General features: G+C 50.1%; 1 protein-coding gene across 1 annotated transcript in view; it reads left to right on the forward strand.

Moving 5' to 3' along the window:
* ITPKB (inositol-trisphosphate 3-kinase B) overlaps positions 1 to 21,697 on the forward strand; it is a 96,112-nt gene that overhangs the window by 39,362 nt on the left and 35,053 nt on the right. The gene's annotated exons all lie outside the window — the stretch shown is intronic.

Genomic DNA, 21,697 nt, shown 5'->3' on the forward strand with positions numbered 1-21,697 from the left:
TTCCCAACAGTGACTTTAGTCCAGCTTCTGAGAAAGCGGGGCTCTGTGCAGTCTGCTCACAGAGGGTGGGCTGCCTCGAGGGCTCCTGGGTCCCTGGGCTGAGCAGCACCTGAGCCGGGACCACATGCCTGCTTTGCTCCCTGAGCAGCTGAGCTCGGTTACCATGGGCCTGGAGCAGCTGTCAGGGATTTCAGCTGAGGCCAGAACCTCTGGGGCCGGGAGGAGACTGAAGCTGTGGACCTAGGAGCCAGATGTTGAGAGCTTATTGTCTGCTGATTGTTGGTGCTTGTTAGGAAAAGAGGAGGAGAAATGAGAGGCAGCGTTCACACTGGCAAACATGCACAAAGCAGTGCTGCTGCCTGGGGAGCCTGTCTTTTCTCTTTCTTTCTTCTTTTTAAAGAAGTTCTCCTGTTCCACAAACCTTAATATTTCTCCTATATTTGGGGCATTAACAGTTACACGTTTGAAAGATACATCTCTTGAATGCCCTGCGCCCTGCAGCTCTCTGTCTTGCGAGTAAGGTCAGGTGGCGGTTTGAAGTGGCTTTCCTTACAGTGGCCGGCTCAGAAATCGCCAGCACACATCCTGTCCAGGCCCAGCTCTCTGGAGGAGGACGGCAGCCTCAGCCGCGCCGTGGCAGGGTGCAGCAAGGATCCGCACGGGCTTCTGTTGAGGCTCCCAGGGCTGCAGAACTGGAGAGCTTTCTCTAGAAGCTTACCGCTTTCAAAATGATTCCCATTTTCCTATTTATTTAAAGAGGCTTTTGTGTTTATGAAATCTCTTCCCGCCATTTCACGTGACTTGGGACAGAGCAGCTGGGATGATGTTCTTTTTTACTCAAATGGAAAGTTGGGCTGGGCTGGGGCCTACAGAAAACTTGGAGAAGTTTAGAAGCCAGGCAAGCAGGATTTTTGTTTTTTCTTAAAAAAAAGTCATTCTGAGAGGCAGCTTAGTGTAATGGAAAGAGTGTGGACTTGGGAGTCAGGTGATTTAGAGCTGAGTTCTAGCTCTGCTCCTTGGGCATATTGCTCTATTCTCCTTTATAAAACTTGACAATTATAGGGTTGTGAAGGCTCAGTGAACAAGTCATGGTACTGTGCACGTAGTAGGGCCTTTGATACGTACCGATTCCCTCCATCCTTGTCTTCCCAGGGCTCTTATCTTTCATCGCTGGTCCTTGGGAGGCCACCAGAACAAGGAATGCTGCAGACTCTGGGTGGGCCTCCAGGGCCTTTAGGATTAAGGCCGATGCAGGTGAGAGCTGTGTGTTTTTTGGTTGGGTTGTTAAAATTGAACCCATTGAGTACAGTGACGCGATGGGGAGAGATGGAGGCGGCATAAATGGAACGTTTGGAAGCACAGTGCACAGCTCTCGAGGTGGCACGACAGACTGCTTGGCATTACAGCATTATTATTTATTAGGGAAAGCTGAAATTGGTCAGAGAACAAAGTTTTCCTTAAGACTCAGTCTTGGGACTAGCAGTCTCTCTTCATTGTTCCTTCATTAAAATTATTTGCTTTGTTCTATATTGAGCCAAATGCACTAGCCAAAATACTGCTTTGCAAATTATGGGGGGGATGTCTGCTAATTTGAGGTCCTCCCCTTCCTGCTGTTGATTCAGGCTCGGCTAAGGCATTCATATACATTTAGGGGATTTTCTGTGGCTGATTTTAGAATGCCTGCTTACTGTGCGTGTAGCGCTCTCCCCAGCCATGCTCAGCCACAGCCTGCCTCCTGCCACTGCCAGTGGAAGCCTCATGGCCTGAGGTTGGGAAGAGAACAGAAGAAATCCATCTTCCGAACGCGTCTGCAGTTAGTTTGAGGAAAGGAATATGCATCCTTATCCCCAAAGAGAATAAACTCCTTTTTTAACTGTAGTAAAATATACATAACATAAAATTTACCATTTTAAGCATTTTTAAGTGGCATCAACTACCTTCAAATTTCTGTGTAACCATCACCACCATCCATCTCCAGAACTTTTTCATCTTCCCAACTAAAACTTTGTATTCACTAAACAATAACTGCATTCTCCCCTCCCCCAAGCCCCTGGCAACACCATTCTACTTTCTGTCTCTATGAATCTGACTACTCTAGGTGCCTCATATAAGTGGAATCATACAGTATTTGTCTTTTTATGGCCAGCTTATTTCACTTAGCATCACATCTTCAAGGTTCTTCCACGTTGCAGCATATGTCAGAATTTTCTTCCTTTTTAGGGGTAAATAATATTCCACTGTATGTGCATAGCACATTTTGTGCATCCATTCATCCGCCACTGGACCCTTGAGTTGTTTCCACCCTTTTGGCTACTGTGAGAAACTAGATTTTTCATGTTGAGATGCCCACTTCCCTTGCCTCCTTGTGAGGTAGACAAATTGGATAGACTGTGCTCTGAGTCAGTGAGTGAGGTGTGTGAATGTGTCTGAGTGTCCCTCTGTGTGTCTGAGTTTACGTAAATAAGGTAGAAAGGTCCTGTTTTATGTCTGGAGACACTCTCCCTGCCCACCTGGCTTGTCAAAGCCTCTTGATGAAAGAGTCAACAGCGGGCACGTGCGAGGCCAGTTCTTGACGTCAGAGAAGACACGTGGTAAGCCCCTCCCCTGGGCCCTGGACAACCCAGATCGAGTTTCCCTGCTCCACGCGAGCGGCCTCTCCCGTCCAGCCTCTCCTTGCCTCCTGCACCTGGATGACCTGTTTACTGCAGCGCGCTGGGAGCCTGACAGCCCTGGGCCTGCACCAGTCCTGTCATTTCCAGATTGTGTGACTTTGGCTAAATCTCTGAGCCTCTCTCGAGCTGCCTTTGCATTGAAGAGGATTTTTGTGTGTGCTTATTAAATGCAGCCTATCAAAAGCTGTTAGCCCAGTACCTGGCTTACGGCATGCGTTCAGAAAAAAAATCTTTGTTCCCTTTCTGCTCCCTTCTCCACTGGATAGTGAGCACCTTGGCGGGAGAGCTTGTTTTATCTGCCTCTGTGGCCCCCAGGGCCTAAACAACCTGGCACACAGCAGCAGCTGCCAGCTGAATGCTTAACATTACACTGGACACTATATGCAAACAAAGAGTATTCTAGAAGAGGACTTCCCAAAAATGTTCTGAACAAACAGCACCAGTGGAATGAGGGCAACGCCTCCTCAGGGGACCACTTTGAAGAATGTAGTATTTATCTGGATAAATAGATTCTGGCTTGTTTGAAAAACAAAAACCTAACGCTGGCCTCATTACTTTGTGTTCATCTCCTCCTTGTCTGCGTGTAGAGTGCTTTTCAAAGATTATTGGTTGGAACTTTAAAAATAGGCCAGCTGTCAGATGTCTTGGCAAGAAAACATAGCCCAGTGGCTTTAGGGATTTTCATAAAGCTAAACATCTCTCCTTGGAGAGAGCTGTTCTCATCCAGAGTCACTGAATACCCCGAGGAGGCCGGAGAACAAACTCAGTCAGTCCCAGGCTAGTGGGATCCAGATGTCAGCAAAGTGGGGGAGGGCTTGGGCGTTGGAGGGCAGATTGAATGGTTGGTGATGGGAGCAAAGAGAATTCAAATCATTCTTTCTGGACGTTCCCCCCTTGCCCCCCCCCCCGCCCAGGTGTCTGTCTTTGGTTTCCCCAATGAATCATACCAACCTCCAGGGGCAGTGTGTGGCTCCGGCAGAGAGAAGGCCACAGGGATTGACAGCCCCAGAGGCCTGGGGGAGTTGGGAGCTCCTTAAGGAGGGGTGGGATGGCGTCTTTTTACCGCAGTCCCCATTGCCTTGGGCACAGGGCCACACATAAGGGGCCCTGGAAAGTGAGGAGCAACTGCGGTGCTGCCCAGGACCCCGCGGCTCTGTGTGGCCCTGCCTGTGTGCCAGGCAGGCCCGAGGGTGGGCTGGAGGCCCCGTGTCCCCAGGGGAGCGGAGCTGCTGGGACTGAGATTTCAAGAATCTCCTCAGTTCTGCTGGCTTCAGGTTGGCACGCACAAACTTGTTCCCAGGACAAAAGGCAGAGTCTGTTTCCCAGGCTGGCCCCTGGAATGCAGAACAGAAACAAGGGATCTGGGTGTGACATGGGCCTGTGGCAGATGGCAGAGAAGCCCCAGGCCCTGTGGGTCCCTTTTTAGGCCCACTGTTGGTGGCTCAGTTTGGGCAGTGGGTGGGATTTCTGTTTGCATCCAAGGGTGGGAGCCGTAGACGCATGGCTCTGAAAGAGGTCTCTTCACGAATAATTTACAGTTCTGTACCTCATGGTCTAAATAGTTGGCACCATTCTGCCCTCTTGCTGCCTTCTCTTCTTGACCAGAGTTTATTTTGCTCTGCTCTGAACTTATTTCAGGCCACGTGTAAATGATGCTAAAAAAGATTGCTTTTTTAGGTATTCCTTTTGCTCACTGACTACAATACTAGAAACACAAGGCAGCAGAGGACCTGTGCCACGTCAGCCGAGCCAGAGCTGGTCCAAGTTTGCAATGCTCCCTGGAGGTTCCGACTGGGGCACCCCTGCACTCGCCCCAGGGGCTGTTGTCGCAGGCAGTCAGATCCACTTGAGGAGTGACTCTTCTTCCCCTGTATGTCCTCTGTACCTTGAACTCTGCTCCAGCCCCTCCGATCACCCTTGAAGCCAGGGCACGGTGGCAAGTCCACACTTCGCACCGCAGGAGACCCTTAGGAATGCTGGACACACCCAGCCCCCGGGGATGTCCTTTTCCAAGACTGTGCATGTTACATCTCGAAAATAAATCCTAGGTGGACAGAAGGCACATGGCCAGGAGACAGCCGTTTAGTGCTGCGTCCGTGTGGGGACCACACCGGCCACTTGTCTTTAATGAGGCTTTCTGTCCCCTTAGGTCTGAGCTGGGGCTGAGGGCACGGCACACCACGGGCTGGAGGAGGTTCGGGCCTCTCATGGGTGGGGAGGGACGGCACGGGAGCCTTACGGTTTCTCACTGAGCTTAAGGAGGCCTGAATGGTCCAATGCTTTCGAATTTTCCCCATTTCCCCAAAGCCTGAAGTGCATCCCCAGCTCTGGCCTCCAAAATGCTCAAGGACGAGACCGGAATCCAGGAACGGCATCTCTGTGACCCCGAGGGAATTTTCCCCCTTCCTCTGCTAACTAACCACGACCTCCTCTCCAGTCAATACCAGACATGGCCAGAAATGAAATTAGGCCCCCTGGGGGGCTAGGGAATCGGAGACATTCTTCAGCCAGCCAGTGTCTTGCTGTTGATTGAAGGGCAGACGCTTCTGTGACCCGCCCCCTGCCCACCCACCTCCATCGCCTCATCAGAGCAGACAGACCGGTTGGGAAGCCTGCTGGCCCGCATGGCTTTCCCTTGGGCTCTCCTGAAGTTCCCTGGTGAGCCATGCACACGTGTGGGCCTCATCCAGCTGCTGGACGGGCTACTGTCTCTCCTGTAGGAGCTTGCCCTGTTAATCTGGGGTCGGGATCTTCATCCCCTGCCCCCGTCTCCCCACTGCCTGCCCCCGTCATCAGTTCCAGGGCTGCTCCACGTTTGTCTGCCCAGGGAAAACGTCCTCCTGCATACCGCCCGTCAGCCCCTGTACTCCTTGTTCTTGGAAGCAAGCCGCTTCACTTCTCCACATTTACAGCTTCATGACCAAGAAAGGGGATTTTTTTTTTTTTTTTTCCTTCTACAGTGTGTTTGGGCTTTTCATGAGTTCATTTTATAAACATTGAACTAAACACCTGTTACATGCTAAACATTCCAGCTGAGCCAGACCTAGCACCTGCCCTTGGGGAGCTGGAGGTGTAGCTGGTCGTGGAGACACGCAATCAGATCACGGAGTGGCAGGGGCAGGGCAGGTGGCACAGCTGGGGAAGGATGATTTCTGCCCCGGGGCGTGCTGGGAAGCCTCGAGAACTGTCCGTGCAGGCTCCCAGAAGCAGGGATGGTTAAGCCAGGTCTTCGCTGTTGAGCTGGAATTCAGTGGCTGGACAGGGTGGGAAGTAAGGCCCCAAGTTGAAAGACTCAACAGCCAAGAGACCTGGGAGAAAGTGGCAGGACCGGGAAATGGTGAGTGGCTGGTGTCGCCAGGACTTAGGGGCAGGGGTGGGGAAGAGTGAAGCGTGTGTACCAAGTGTACTGGGTACTGAGCTCAGCATGAGCCGAATTCTGCAGTGCCACACTCTCAGGAAATTAAAACATCCTGTGGGGGGCAAGGAGATGTGTCGAGTGTTAAAAGTGACATCCACAAATGTAGGTGTAGAGAAGTAACTGACGACAGGAACCTGTGGATGCATATCTTACTGTGTTGTTCTGGTTGAAGGACCCTTTCCCTCCTGGTGCGGGGAAGGCCACCTCCTTCGCTCCCCACCTTGTTTCCACTGTCTGTTCAGGCTTTGAAAGGGAAACAGAAACCAATCGTTATCCTGACTCCATTCGACTGTCCCATGTAGGAGCCGTGAATCAGCCTGATTCTGATTTCCCTATTCTGCTGCCCCATGAATGCTGGCCTATGGGCATGTGTGGTGAAGGGTGGCAGGCAGCGTGCCGTGATGGACAGCACAGTACAGTGGCCTTGGCGCCTCTGGACTCTGGTCCCAGCTGTGTGCCTCCAGGCAGGTCGTTTGGGCCCTCCATGCCTGGTGTTCTTATCTGTAGTTAGATGTGAATACTGCTTACCTTCTGGAGTCTCCATGGAGAGCAAAGGAAACGCTACACAAGAATGTCACTTGAAAAGCGTGAGGCCTGGCATCCTGCATACATTCATTCGTATCCCATCCAAGGGCTCGTTCACCAGCTGCCTCTGCTGTGGAAAGGACTTTCTGCCTGAGAACGGCTCTTAGAGATCCCGGTTTTGGGACAAGTATGATTTGGATTTGTATGGACTGCACCTGTGGGTGTCCCTCCCTGGTTAAAAAAAAAAAAGTGCTGCCTGTCGTCCTCCCCTCCCCTGCTCACTGACAGAAGGGAGGCTCTGTGAATCCAAATGCAGGCATTCCAACAGGCTTTTGACAGAGGACGGTGGGGTCTGTGGGCTGGCTGCTCTGCTCCCTGGCTGGTTCTCGTCTCCTTCTGGAAGCCTTGTGCCAGGCGGGCCAGCTGGAGAGCGCCTGGTAACAGATTAGCAAGAGTTTTCTCTTGCCAGGAGTTCTGTGGGGGTGATTCTGCACCTGCTTCCACATTCCCTTCTTGTAACACTCGGGCTGGTTCCATTTCATTCCCCTCGGCTTTGTTCCTAATGGCTCCAACACCAGAACCCCACGCCAAGGGTGAGAGAGAATCCTCGGCTGGTGAGAAGTGGGTGCTGTAAAGGGGCTCTTTCTACTGGTTCCAGTTCATTTACTCTCCGTATTGGAAATTTCCCTGAGACCCAGAAAGCCAGATGGTTTGTCAATATGGGGCCTGCCTTGGGGAATTAGCAGGATATCCGTGCCTTCTTTGGCTGGAATTTAACATTTCCCATTTTGGACAAGCAACTAACAGACTCTCTTTGCAAAATACCTTATGTTACCCTCATTTCTTTAGTTTTTTAAAATTAAGTTTGGTAAAGATGAAAGCTGTGCTCTGGGGCACAGATGTTGTAAGGTGCTTGGTGGTTGGTTTTTTAGTCAACCTGGCCTTGGGCAGGTGGCTTTGCCATTTCTCAGATGAGGATAGGAGAGAAGCGTAGAAAAGAGGGAATGACTCTTTTCTGCCCAAACTCACAGCTTTAGAACTGAGAATCAAACCAACCACCTCCCTCCACCATCGCCCCATTTCATACTCAGCTTATGCAGGAGGACTTCTGAAATGGGTAGGGGGCAGGGGGGCACAGCGAGGTGGATGGAAATGAGTTTTGGGTACGCAGACATGGATTCAAGTCATGGTTCTACCTCTGATGAGTTCCGTGACCTTGAGCAAGTCATGGGATCTGCTGAGCTATTGTTTTCTTATTGGTGAATCAGGGTATTCTTAGTCCCTGCCTCCCGGGGCTGTTTTGAGCATCATAAGAAATAATGTTTGCAGAAGAGCTCCATCAACTCCAGAGATGTGGAGAAAGGAGAGGAGGAAAATGAGCAGCAATCATGTTGGCAGCAGGGTCTTTTCTGTGGGCTGCTCAGAGCATGAAGGGGGAACTGGTGTTCCAGAGTTGGGATTCCTCGTTCCTCTGCCTTGGGACACTTGTCATAGATTCCCAAGGTCTGTCTCTTGCACCCAGATTTACACACGTTTGTACAGAACAGGTGACGGGTGGCAATGGTGGCTGCCCCTCTGGGGCCTGGCTTCCCTGAGAGCGTCACGGTGTCAAGTAGGAGGGAGTGGGTAGGCGTGGGTCCTTGGGCGGACAGGCCTGTCTTGGGCAGAGCTGCTTGAGGTGACACAATCCAGTTTGATTGCCACCCACTTTGGGAGGTAGAGCTGTGGCCAAATGCATTTGGAATCTCCCTCTAAATAGACACTTCCTTCTGAGGCTGAACTTGGAAGTGAAAAAGGGACTGGGTGGGGAACAAAACCTGGAGGTGTCCTGGAGGCTGGAGCCGCTGCCCTGCCTGTCTCCCACACCACTTTTAGCTTTGTTTAGCTTCCACAGCTCCTCCCCAAGGAGGTATGACTCTCCCTCACTCAAGGGGTCCCCTCAGAAGGGTACTGCCAGCCCACAGCATCTCTTCTCTTCATACCAAATGCCAGTTAATCCCAGGTGCAATTTGTTTGTTAACAGTCGCAGGCATCATCCACTCAGGACCTATATGTGCCAGGCAGTGACCTAGTCCAGCTAGTTCTTAAAACAGCCCTGAGAGGGCAGTATTATCATTATCCCCATTTTACAGATAAGGAAACTAAGGCTCAGAACCATTAAGTGGCCTGGCCGAGGTCACACAGTGGGCAAAGTGCTAGAGCTTCAGGATTCAGATTTCTACTTGGCTTGCCTCTAAAACCTTTGCTCTCCCTTGCCACCTCGCCTTTCACTGCCGATGAAAAGAAGTTCTCAGGGGCCGGCCCCGTGGCCGAGTGGTTAACTTTGCGGGCTTGGCTTTGGCGGCCCAAGGTTTCACCGGTTCAGATCCTGGGTGCAGACATGGCACTGCTCATCAGGCCATGCTGAGGCACCGTCCCATATAGCACAACTAGAGGCACTCACAAGTAGAATATGCAACTATGTACTGGAGGGCTTTGGGGAGAAAAAGAAGAAAAAGAAGAAGAAGGAAAAAAAAGATCGGCAGCCGATGTTAGCTCAGGTGCCAATCTTAAAAAAAAAGGAGTCCTCAGGAACCCTGAATGGCTGCCTGAATGTGACTTACGTTTTCCTAGCTCTTTTGGGCCACTATCACCAAACACCAGCCCAGTGGTTCTTAGAAGGCTGCACACTGGAAACATGGGGGAGCTTTAACCAATCCCTGTCAGACTGCAGTGCAAACCAGTTAAAGTCAGTCTCCGGGAGTGGGAGCCAGGTCACAAGGGTTGTAGAGCTCCAGGTGATGCTGATGTGCAACCAAGGATAAGGACCACTGTACTCGCCCACCACGCCTTCAGCTGCTGGTGTTCCTTAGAGTAATGGAGGTGAGATGGTGGCTGCTGCTTGGGATCCTTCAGGAGGCAGAGAAATTCTTCACCCGGCCCGTTAGGTGGCCCACCTACATGGCTGCTGCACTGTTTCCAGGCAGCTCTGCAAGTGACTTTTTATTTAGGGTAAGCCTGTAAGCTTATAAGCAGCATCTGAACTCCCGGCCTAGGCTTCTCAGAGATGGATGCTGGGACACAGGCATTTGTTGGGAAGGGGGAGGGTGGGGTATTGTCAGGAGAGTTGTGCTCTGCAGGGCTGCCAAAAAGATGGCCACCTAGTCGAGCTGCATTTGCTCCCTTTTTCAGTGTCGGGGTTGGGACATTTAAATGTTGTTGCAGGTGGGAAGGGATAAAGCACAGATCCAAATCTGCACAATGCAAACATATGCAAACTGGGTTTTAAAATAAAAGACTATATTTAATTTTTAAATCAAATCTTTTACCTTGATATAGGTGTTCCTCCGTCTGCCCCAGGCAGTTGCAGGAAGGCAGCCTGACATCTGGCAGGCCTGGGTTGGATCTGGGCTCTGGGTTTATCACTTTCTACACTTATCGACTCTGTGCCGTTGCCAGGGTGGCTGTGAAGACTGGCTGAGGATGGATAATTCTCTCGCATAGTGCCAGGCACAGAGTACACCCAGCACATGGGCATTCTTTTCCCTTCCTTCTCTGCCCCATTTTAAAGATGGGGATGGCTGCCGCTCTGCAATCGTAAACTTGCTAGTCAGCCCAATGGTCAATAACGTAAAACCCCTCAAGAGCAGAAGGGCCGGTCCAGGCAGGAGTGCGATGCTTTCTTCCAGCAAGGAGCCATCTGGCTTCTCCCTGGGAACGGGCAACAGCCCGCTGGGCTGAGAAGTCCCGGTGTTAGATCTTCTCACGGACAGATGGGTCTGGCATGGGGAGAGGAAGCAGATGGTTAATTTTCTGACCAAGGTGCTCTGCTGAAAGGCCACCAAGGGTGGCATGAATAATTTCACTACCCCTGGTGAATTCTGGTTTCAGAAGGCAGTGCCTCTCAAAGGACTGTCAGGTGCAATGAGTCCCCCTCACAGGCTGACCGTTTCCTATTTGGGGACTTTTTCTTAGCAATATGAAGAAACACACCCACTTGGCTTGTTGAGAAGATGTGTGCATGTGCTGGGCGTGGGGGGAGGCCTTGCATTCTCTGGGATGAGGTGGAACATTTTTACCTCTGTTTATCCCAGGGACAGGCCAGCTCTCTTGTGCTCAGTGGGCTTCAAGGCAAAAGGGCAGCATGAATCCTTCTGGTGACAGAAGGCATTTAAAATGTTTCTTGGACAACAGCTCGTTGGCTTAGTTCCCTCGACCTGACTTATCTTTGGCTTGAGTTGCATCCCAACTAAGCTGAAAGGCCTGGGCCCTCTTTTTCAGACTTCCTCCTCAAACTAAGATTTTGCTTTCCTTTTTAATAAGAATCGTGGATAACTTAATACAATTAATCATGGTAAAGACAACTGTCGGGTTAACTCCTTCATCCAGCCTCTCTGTTTAGGGGAAGAGTTTCTGTTCCTCTTGCTACTCGGCTGCCCTCGGGCTTTCCTACCTTCCTCCTCACTGCCAAAGGGGATTTAGAACCTCCTTGCTGCTTTTCACATCTGAAGGAATGAGAATTAAATGTCAAAAACCGGCCGCTCTTGGGGCTGGCCCCGTGGCCAAGTGGTTAAGTTCGCACGCTCTGCTGCACGTGGCCCAGTGTTGCGTTGGTTTGGATCCTGGGCGCAGACATGGCACTCCTCATCAAGCCACGCTGAGGCGGCATCCCACGTGCCACAACTAGAAGGACCCACAACGAAGAATATATAACTATGTGGGGGGGGGCTTTGGCTAGAGAAAAAAGAAAAAAGATTAAATCTTTAAAAAAAAAACAAAAAACCGGGCGCTCTTTGGAGTGTCCCGCTGATTTGGGGTGCGTGGTGCGCCTAGTGCCCGGGTCCTGGGTGCGCCGGCCCCCGCCCCCCAGCGCCCCGCCCCCCGCCCCCCAGTCCCCACCCCCTGCCCCCGCCCCCTGCGCCGGGCCCCGCCCCCCTGCGCTCCGCCCCGCCCCCTGCCCCCCCCACGCGCGCCCCGCCCGCGGCCCCCCGCCCCCCGCCCTCCGGCCCCGCCCCCCACGCCGCGTCCTGGAAAGCGAGGGCGGGGCCGCGCTCACGTGGTGGGCGGCGCCGCGGGGCTGGAGGTCGGCTCTCCGCCTTCAGGATTGAGCCTTCGGCCTGGGCTCCGCCTCCGGCGGCCGGAGCATTGAGCGCCCGATCGCGGCGATCTGTGTCAGGCTAGGAGCTGGGCTCTCTGAGAAGGTCAGAGGCGCAGGCGCGGCCCGAGGTGTCGCTATCAGCAGGAGAACCACAGGTTCTTGGGGGCTCTTCGCAGTTCCCTTTCTCCCACGCCTGGCCTCGCTGCAACTGCTTGGGGGTCCGCCTAGTGCGGAGTGGGGGCAGCTAACCTTGGCGAAATGGGGCGTTTCAGAAGTCATGCCCTTTCTGCACCCTCTCTCCAGCAAAATATAATTTAAAACAACTTTTAATTCACTTGAAACGTTATACGTCCACTGTAGATAATTGGATAAATCCAGAAAATTGTGAAAAAATTAAAATCACCTAGACTCGCCCTGTTAGCCTTTTTTCTGAGCATTTAAAAAAAAATTCCTTTCATACTGTCAAAATACAATTTTAAGTATACTTTTTCGGGTTACTCTGATAAAGAAGAAAATTTCCATTCTCTTACATGCTTTCTCCCTTAAAAACCACTTCAAAAAGGAAGCAGGATATTAACATAGGTCAGTCCCCACAATTCGGCTTTTTTTGTGATTATCCCAAGACCACGGAATTTCAGAGCGGCTGTTATTTTTGAGTTTGTGTGGTTAATCCTTCCGTTTTGTGGACTGAGACTCAGAAGTGACATGACTTTCTTGGGGTTGCCTAATTAGCTGCAGACCTGGGACCAAAAGAACCCAGGCGTTCTGCTGTCGAAGTTAGGCTGCCCCCAACACTTCATGAGCGCTGAATATGACAGCTCATTTTCACGTTGGAACTTTAAAATAAGAAAGGCAGAGAAGGGAAAAGGGTAAACAGGCAGTCACATTACAAAGGGACAGTTTTCTTTGGCATTTTGATACATTCTAATTTGTTTTTACAGATGGAAATACAATGACATTTTCTAAACTTCTAAGTGGTGCTGCCCACATTGGAAGAAAACATCAGTAAGGAGATAACATCCAGAGACAGAGAGCTCTGTCTTGGAGAGGCACTCAGTTTTTTGGGACCCATGAGCCATTCCCTAAGGAAATTGGCCCCCAGACCCCCCTAGCCTGAATCCTGACAGCTGTGTGCCTCTTTCTGTTGGCCTGGACTCTGGGCAGCCACCGTTCCCTTTTCCATCAGTAGCACCTCTGCTGGGGCCTGCCCCCGGGGATGCCCTTCTTCCTGCATCCACTCTGTGCCTGCTGTTTCTCTTGCCGGGTGGGGAGTATTAAGGGGTACCTCTGTTGTCACTTCCTGGGAGGCCTCGCTCATCACACAGGAAAACCTCCTTCCTGAGGGCAGCCTATGGTGAATGTGGTTGTCAAGACCACGGGAAAACCTAACCAAAGCCTCAGCCCAGCCTGGCTCCTTCTGGAATAGATAACTCACCCTTCTTTCTCTCTGACTGAGACTGGTAATGATGATAAAAATGAACACCCAGAATGTGTTTAATGGGATCGCACAGTGTCCCAAGCTCCTGTTCCACATGAGGAAACAGATGGGGCACAGGCAAGCTTGTCTGAAGTCATACAGCTCATAAATGGCAGAGCCACTTAGCTGGCTCCACGGACCGTGTTTCCAACCTCTAGACTGGACTAGCTGGTTTCCTGTGGGGGCTCAGCCTTTTTGCCTGGCTGGCAGCGTGTCATAAGAGGTCTGCGGCCATCTGCACGGGGACTTTATCTTCTTCCCTCTTGAGTGAGAGTCTGGGGTCTTGCAACACTGGGTAGTGGCCTTGGTTGCTGTGCCCTGTCCTAAGTTCGTGTGGCAGCCAGTTTTCATTTTGCGTCATTTCATAGGCCACTTTTGTCATGTTTAATAACTGTCACTTCGTCATTGGTTCTTTTGTAAAAACTTTCACATGAATCATGTTAGAAAAATAATATTGATTAGTTTCCATGTCCTGGTTTGGGTTTGAACAAGTGTGGAGGTGTGGCCAGAGAGCATATCCTGGAATTGGACAAATCTGTTTCAATATAGACTCCACCACTGACTGGGAACGTCGTTCTGTTTTTTTTTTGATTCCTTCTTTGGATGTTTTTCAAAGTTCTTCAAGTAATGCCTGGACAAGCTTGTTGTAGCAAGTGAAAGAATACGACAAGTGAAATAGCTGTACAAGGGGACTAATGCATGACCAAGTGTCTGAAGGTAAAGCTGGTCATCTCCCCCTTCAGCCCTGTCCATCTGAATCAGTGGTAGCAACACTCTTCTCCTGGGCCGTTCACTTAGCCTCTGCCACGTTGTTTTCTTGTCTGTAACCGGAGGATGACACCTCGCTTTGTGTAGGACTGAGGAGGATGTTTGTGGCAGGTGCTCTTTAAACGGCTGTTCTTGTGTGGAGGGAGCATATGGGCACTAGGGCTGCGGTCAGTTCCATTTTTGTCCTGGAAGGAGGAGTTCTCCCACTTTCCCACTCACTTTATTCCTTTGGGCTCCTCCATCTTGCAGCCTCTGGCACGGCCCGGAGCTCAGCGGAGTCCCAGCCCTGTGACTCCCAGCCAGGCCCAAGAAGGCGCAGTGGGAGCACGCCTCCCCCACTTCAGGCCCCTGCCAGGGTGGGTCTGAGTTCCAGGCCTTCTGATCCTGAGACTGGGCTTGTCTGAGGTTCAAATGAGGTTAGAGAACTGAGGAGGAAGGAGAGACTCTTTAAACCCCACCCCTCCCCTCCCTCTCTCTCTCTCTCTCTCTCTGGAGGAAACCTCAAACAGCTCCTCCTGCTTCTCTCCTGCACACACCTCTTCCTGCCTGCTCTACCTTGACACAAAGGTCTGTCCCCAGCTTAGTGGCATCTTTCCTGGGGTGCTAATAATAGAGAAGGGTAGATCTGCCAGCAGTGAATCAGAAGGCTGTCCCCGCTCTGCTCTTTCACTGTGATCCTGGCAAAGTCCTGCCGGGTTGACTTGGTAAATAGCCTTTGTGAGCAGAATAAGCCTTTGTGTGTCCTGGAAACTCCTGCTGTCCCTCCCTGAGGGTAACACCCTCCTAGAAGGACACGGGGATGCCTTTGGCCTTGGGATCTTAGGAAAACACAGTTGCGCAGAGCTCCAAGCTTCCAAATCAGCCTGGGGGCTGGGCAGGGAGGGTTTGCAGGTTTGGCAGAGGAGCTGCCGGGATAGATGCTCAGGGGGAAGAAGCGGGAATGGAGAGGAGGGAGGGAGGTAAGTGTGAGGAGGCCACGTTTGGTTCTATCTAAAAGGCAACACGGCCCTCTTATATTAGGCCTTTTCGAGACTCTAAAGCAGAATTAAGAGTGAAAGAAGGAAAGTGAAAGATCTTCAGTTTTCCTATTAAAAAAAAAAAAAAATCCCAAAGCCTCCTACCCAATTCAGTGGGTTGTTTTTGTAACTCGCTGGGATAAGCGTTTTTAGAAACTGTTTAAGAATGCCTCCGGGCAGCCACCTTAAATTCTTTTTGAATCAGGGGTGGGACACGTGTCCATTAATGGACTAAAAGAAAACACTTCCAGATTTGGGGGCTTATTCTCAAGGCACTTTTGCTAGTTAATACCTCCTACTTGGATGGTGTTTCGTGGTTTACAAAGGACTTTCACATCGGTTTTTCTCTCCCTTGGTTGTCACAATTACCTTGGGAGCCAGGCACGTCATGTCTTCCTACTATCCCTGATTTACAGATGAGGAAGCCAAGTTTTGGTAGGTTGAGAGTTCTGCTCAAGGTCACTCAGGGGTGGAGAGGGCACTGAAGTTAAGAATTCCCGTAACCGTCCTGCCTCCCACTGGGGTGAAATAGGATGGTTCCGGGTACCCAAGACCCCATTGAACTCTTGGGTTAAATTAATTTCCCAGTTCTTCTTTATGAGCGTGTGTGGACCTGCTAGTCGTGGCTTTTCTAAACTGATGTTCTTCTCTTTGTTAGAATTTGCATGTAAGATTGAAACCAAGATGGTGACTTACCCGTGCCAGACCTGGCCCGCTTTTGCACCAGGTCATTGCAGCATGGATTAGCATGGGAGTGTCCTTGATTAAGTATTCTTTCTGCGTTGGTTTAAACATCAGAATTACCTCGCAGGTAATCATGAGTTAAAAGACTGTACACAAAAGGTGTCAGGCAGCCGCCAGATGTTCATTTTAATAAATGGAAAATATGACTCAGAACTGGGGCCAATCTGACCCTGCAAGCAGGCAAATGAGCCATTGAGGGTGCAGTCTTTGTCTTTGGATTGCAGAGCGTGTGGGAACCGGGGCTGGGCTCCTGTGGTTTTGTTTATTTCTCCCCACTTCTTCTGTTTGGTCTTGCTGATGCTCCTGCGCCCAGAGTCTATAGGATATTCTGCAGAAATGGGGGCAGAAGCATAACTAAGGCTCAGAAGGGTGAGTTGGGGTACTCCAGTGGAAATGCAGCTGAGGGGGATGAGTTTGAGGGGCTAGAGGTCAGCGCTCAAGGAAGCTTCATGAAGACTTTAATCTTGTTGATAGTGACAACCTGCTTTTGTATAGCACATTGGAAGTTTCCAGAGAACCTTCATGTTGATGCCTATTCCATACGAATCTCACAACAACCAAGGATGTGAGCAGAGCAGTTAATAATATCCCCCTATTAGAGAGGAAGTAGAAACCAAGAAGCAGGAAGGTTGAGTAATTTGCCCAAAGTTCCACAGCTCATGAATGGCAGAGCTGGGACCAAGCCCCGGGCTTCTGACCCTTGCTCACTTCAGTGTTCTCCACAGCTCACCATCCAGGCTTCCTCCCCTTCCCTCCTCCACCCCTCTGCTCCCCAAGGGCTCCCAGCCATCAGGGTGCCTAGAGGTCAGGGAAGTGAGAATGAGGATTTTTCCAGTGCTGAGATGTTTCTGGAAAAAAGTGGACAGTATCTCCATCCTGATCTGTGCTTTAGGGTCTGAGTCTTAGGCACTCAGCTCTGGAGAGTGCTTGTGCGACATTTCCAAGTGTGGCTGGCTTCTTGCACGCTGCTAGTGGAAAGTAGTAAGAGTTCCATTTTCCTGTTTCAAGCGAGCATTTCCCCCTTGGGGTCATGGTAACCACTTCCTCCTCAGCACCCAGTGGAACGTGGTAAACACCGGTTACAGCAGAGTATTCCCTTCTGAGAGCCTCAGTGGGTTCCTTTTTTCTCCTGTCTTTAAACACGCACACACAGAGTTTGAAGGATGTGTCTCCTTGCCCTCGGGTTTAGGGTTTTCAGAGCGCCCTGCAGTGGTCTTGGAAACAGGCCACCCACACATGGGCAGATGCAGTTCTCACCGAGGTACTTTGTTGTCTTGCTTCATTTTGGAGGGAACTGGGTTGCAGTCAACTTAGTAGGAATGAATGCAGAGTCCTTAATTATCAGAGGGCACATGGAATCAGCCCGAGGCTTGTGGGTGACCGCACGGTCTGGGCTCTCGGGCCATTAGGACGATAAGGAGTAGACACTGTGGTAGTGACTCTGAAAGTGGCGAGGGGGACAGGGCAGAACTTGGTGGTTGGTAATGAGGAAAAGGAAGCAAACAAGGAGTCTAAAGAAATCGAAAGATGTGGGGATATAAGGAAAGGGTCAGTAAGGGTGAGTAAAAGTTTAAAGAGAGCTGTTAATTTTAGATATTTTTGAAATACTTTATTACTTAAAAAATATATACTCATGGGACTGGCCTGGTGGTCTAGTGATTAGGTTTGTATGCTCTGCTTCAGGGGCCCCGGGGTTTGTGGGTTCGGATCCCAGGCGCAGACCTACATACACACTGCTCATCAAGCCATGCTGTGGCAGCATCCCACATACAAAATAGGGGAAGATGGGCACAGGTGTTAGCTCAGCGACAATCTCCCTCAAACAAAAAGAGGAGGATTGGCAACGGATGTTAGCCCAGGGACAATCTCCTCTCCAAAATATATATATTTGTAATTGCCGGTTTCAAGTTACAAGAATTTCTTCAGAATCCACCCCAGTTTTCTTAGAGGCTTCGAGACCATGGATTCTACCGCCAGAAAATTCCTGCGATGTGGAGCTGGTCACCCCTGACTGTAGGGTGGTAACCGGGCTGAGTGGGAACTAGAGGAGGTTGAGGCATGTATGGGCTATAAAACCTCCCAGCTCCGTCCTCCAGCCATGCTGTGACTGAGCCAAAAAAGGGAAGAGATACAGCCACTCTTTGTGTGTTTGTGCTTTAACCTTCATGCATTATTAAATAGAACAACGAAAGAGCAGGTCTCTGAGCCTCTCTGGCAGAGATCTCTCAGCAGAATACGCAGGGGCTCCCTGCCACTCCGGCAGGTTTGCGGGACAGTCTGGAGAGAAAACTTAAATTGCAAACAGGCTTGTCATGTTTCCTAATTTGTGCAAATAGATAGTAAAGCTGACAGGCCAGGAAATATCAATATATAACATGCACCTCATGTATATGATGGTGTTTTGTATCCATCTATATTACATCCTTACCTGTGTCTCCAGGCTTGGAAGACCTAGCCAAGATTTCGGTACCTCCGGAGAACTTAGGAGGATCCCTGGATAGGTGAGGGCTGAGGCTCTGGCTGCAGGTTGGGGGTCGGGCGACCTGCGTGCTGCTTCCACTGTGGTTGCCGTGACTGGCTTTACACCGACCAAGGCCTTTGTGTCCATCTTCCTCAAATCATGCAGGCTCCTAAGCAAGGCGGAACCTGTGTTTCCACAGTGTCTCCAGTGCACCCTGTTTAAATGGGAATATCTCGGAGAATGTTCTTGTCATACACTTGGTACAGTTAAAATCATGCTCTCCACTTGTCACAATCAGGATTCTGGTGAGGAAGGGGCATTGTTCTGAGGGTGGCAGGTTTTGCTGCTTTTTTTTTTGATGAGGAGGATTGTTGCTGATCTAACATCTGTGCTAATCTTCCTCTATTTTGTATGTGGGATGCCGCCACAGCATGGCTTGATGAGTGGTGTGTAGGTCCACGCCCAGGATCCGAACCAGCGAACATGGGGCTGCACACAAAGTTAACCACTACACCACTGGGCCGGCCCCATGGCAGATTTTTTAATCACTGGAAGTGGGGTACAGAAACCCAGTGTGGGCTCTGTACCTGGCACCTCTTCCTGTTTACCTGCCTGAGTTCACCCCTCTCTCAGCAGCTGCAGTCTGAAGAGCATGAGGTGGCTATGCCACTTGGTCCACCTGGAATTCCGTCCACGGCGCCACCTCCCACAGACACATACCGAGGGCGGCACCCCCACGCAGGCCCACGGACAGGCTCTGTGTCTCTGGCACAAGATTCCTTCCCATTTCCCTGTGTCAGGATCCTGAGGCCTTTGGAAGCCCGCTTCTTTCCACGGGGATCACGCCTTCAGGTTCCAGTAGGAACAGGAAGGAGCCGTGCCCTCATACCAAAGGACAGTCATGGTCTAGAGCAGAGAGGTGGTTTTAAATCCGTCTTCCTCTCTTACCTGGACCACTACAGCAGCCTCGAAACTGATCTTTTTTTTTTTTTTTAAAGATTTTATTTTACTTTATTTTTTTTCCTTTTTCTCCCCAAAGCCCCCCAGTACATAGTTGTATATTCTTTCGTTGTGGGTCCTTCTAGTTGTGGCATGGGGGACGCTGCCTCAGCGTGGTTTGATGAGCAGTGCCATGTCCGCGCCCAGGACTCAAACCAACGCAACACTGGGCTGCCTGCAGCGGAGTGCACGAACTTAACCACTCGGCCACGGGGCCAGCCCCTGATCTTTCTTGATTTCACCTTTTCTGGCCTGCTTTCCATTCCCCAGGGCTGCTTTAACACACAGGCAGAGTGATCCTTTTAAAACGTAACCCTTCTCGCTCACAACCCTCCAGTGCCCTCCCATCTCACTCCTGGGAAATCCACGGTCCTAACTGTGGCCTAGAGCTCTGTGCGAGGGCCTCGTTCCGATCCACGCCCCTCTTTCCTTGCTCCGTTCCAGCCACTTTGTTCTTCTCGCTGGCCTTCCATCGTGCCCAGCGCGCCCCGTCTCAGACCTCTGACTTGGCTGTCCCCTTGATGTGAGTATGGCTCAGCCCCTCACCTCCTGCAGAAGGGCCTTCCCTGAGCAGCCCAACGGGGCTCGCGCCTCGAGGTCCCCTGCCCTGGGCCACTCCCTTTCCTCCACCTGGCTTTCTTTTTCTTCAAAACACTTGGCTGTCGTTGATGTTCTGTATATTTATTTGTTTTATCATCTGCTTCCTTCCACTTAGAACGTAAGCTCCTTCAAGAGCAAGGCCTTTGCTGGGGTTGTTGCTACATCCATGCGCCTAGGACAGTGGCACATGTGGGTACTCCATAAATACTTGTCCAACAGTGAAAGAATAAATGCATCCGTTAGCAGCAGCATTAATGAGCCCTTGATTGTGCAAGGGGCACAAAGATGAACCTCATGGTCTCTGCTCCGAGGACCTCACAGTTCTCATCTCTTCTGTGTGGAAGAATTGGCCTCATAATTCTGTTCACCACTCCTGTTCTTGCCCTTGCCCTTTGAATATTGAGAAGGCCCTTCGCTTTGTGAGTCTAGATGTTGGTGATCAAAATGGCCCTCTGCTAATGTTCCTGGGCTCCTGGAGTTCCGTGGGGTCCCATTCCGGGAGCAGAGTTCAGTCTTGCCCTCATGGAACCTACCCAGAGGGGAAGGAAGCCCTGTTTCTCCCTCAGGGGAAGGGACATTTTGGAGGGGCTGTGTTCTCAGATTAAATGTAGGGAGAGGCACGAAAGGCGCCGGGTGAGATATGGCAGCATTTCTTCATGTTACTGGTTTATTTGGTGACCTGTGCATTGTTTGAATTGTAAAAGCAAGCTAACCGTATGACAGACATTTTGAAAATAAAGAAGAAGGACGTATACCATCGTAACACCATCATCATAATCCTTCCATCTTAATTCAAAAAGGATTTGAGGATGCTTGCAAGCTTATATGCAGTACAACAGAATATAAGAAATCAGAGCAAAGGGTCAGCCAGTTTTATCTAAGTCAGTATAAACTGAGTATGCAGAACTCCTTCTAATACAACTATTCTTAAATAAATTGGTATATTTCCTCCCAGCCTTTGAAAGTATGTACATTCTTTATAGCCTGTCCTGCCCCCAACCCCCACTTAACATTATGCAAAATTTTCCATGTTTCTTTCTAACTATTGTTCAGGACTGAATGATCAATCCTAAGGATGTACCCCTAATTTATTTAATCATTCCTCTATTGTTGGATGTTGGGTTATTTTCAATGCTATTGTTAAATAAACAATGGCATAATTAACATCTTTGTGCTTGTAACCTTTTCCATATTTTAGAGTATTTCCTGAAGTAGATTTCCAGAGGTAAAATAACTAATGAAAGGTTCAGACATTTTATGGCCCTTGAAACATATTCCTGGGTCTCTTCCCGAAGGGCCACGTGCTTTCGGGGTGTCTCCAGCCGCTCAAGCCACTTGTGTTGACTTTTCTGTTTTTTTGCTAATGTAACAGGGAAATAGTGTACTGTTATTGTCATTATATTGAATTATATGTATTTTGCCAAGTTATCTTTTGCCATCCTAGAGTTTTTGCACCCACTTGAATTCTTTAGGTACAAAATATATTAACCCTTTGATCATGATATGTTTTGTAAAGTATTTCCTCCAGTTGATTTGACTTTTACTTTGTTTTGGGGGTTTCTTTGCGTTTGATACTTAGAAATTTTACATTTTGGATGATCAAAGCTTTTGGTAATTTCCTCCATCATTTTCACCCGTTTTCTTAGAGACCAGCCCGCGTTCATTGCCCTGGCCGTCAAGGCCCTTGGTGGTCTTGGCTTGCTTCTCCTTTCCAGAAGCCTCACCTCTGTTCTCTTGAAACCTTCTTGTCAGGAAGCTGAACCAGTGGCGTGTCCAGCATATTTGGCACTTGGCATGGATAATTTTTTTAACAGTCCTCCCTTCTGTATGACAAAATTATTTTCAGTAATAATTAAGAAATCAAAACAAATTAATGAAAATGGCCAGAAAAGAATTGCACACAGGGAAACTTCTCCGCTATTGAATTTTGTGTATGTGTT

The sequence above is a fragment of the Equus przewalskii genome, chromosome 31, assembly GCF_037783145.1.
Source record: "Equus przewalskii isolate Varuska chromosome 31, EquPr2, whole genome shotgun sequence".
Lineage (NCBI taxonomy): Eukaryota > Metazoa > Chordata > Mammalia > Perissodactyla > Equidae > Equus > Equus przewalskii.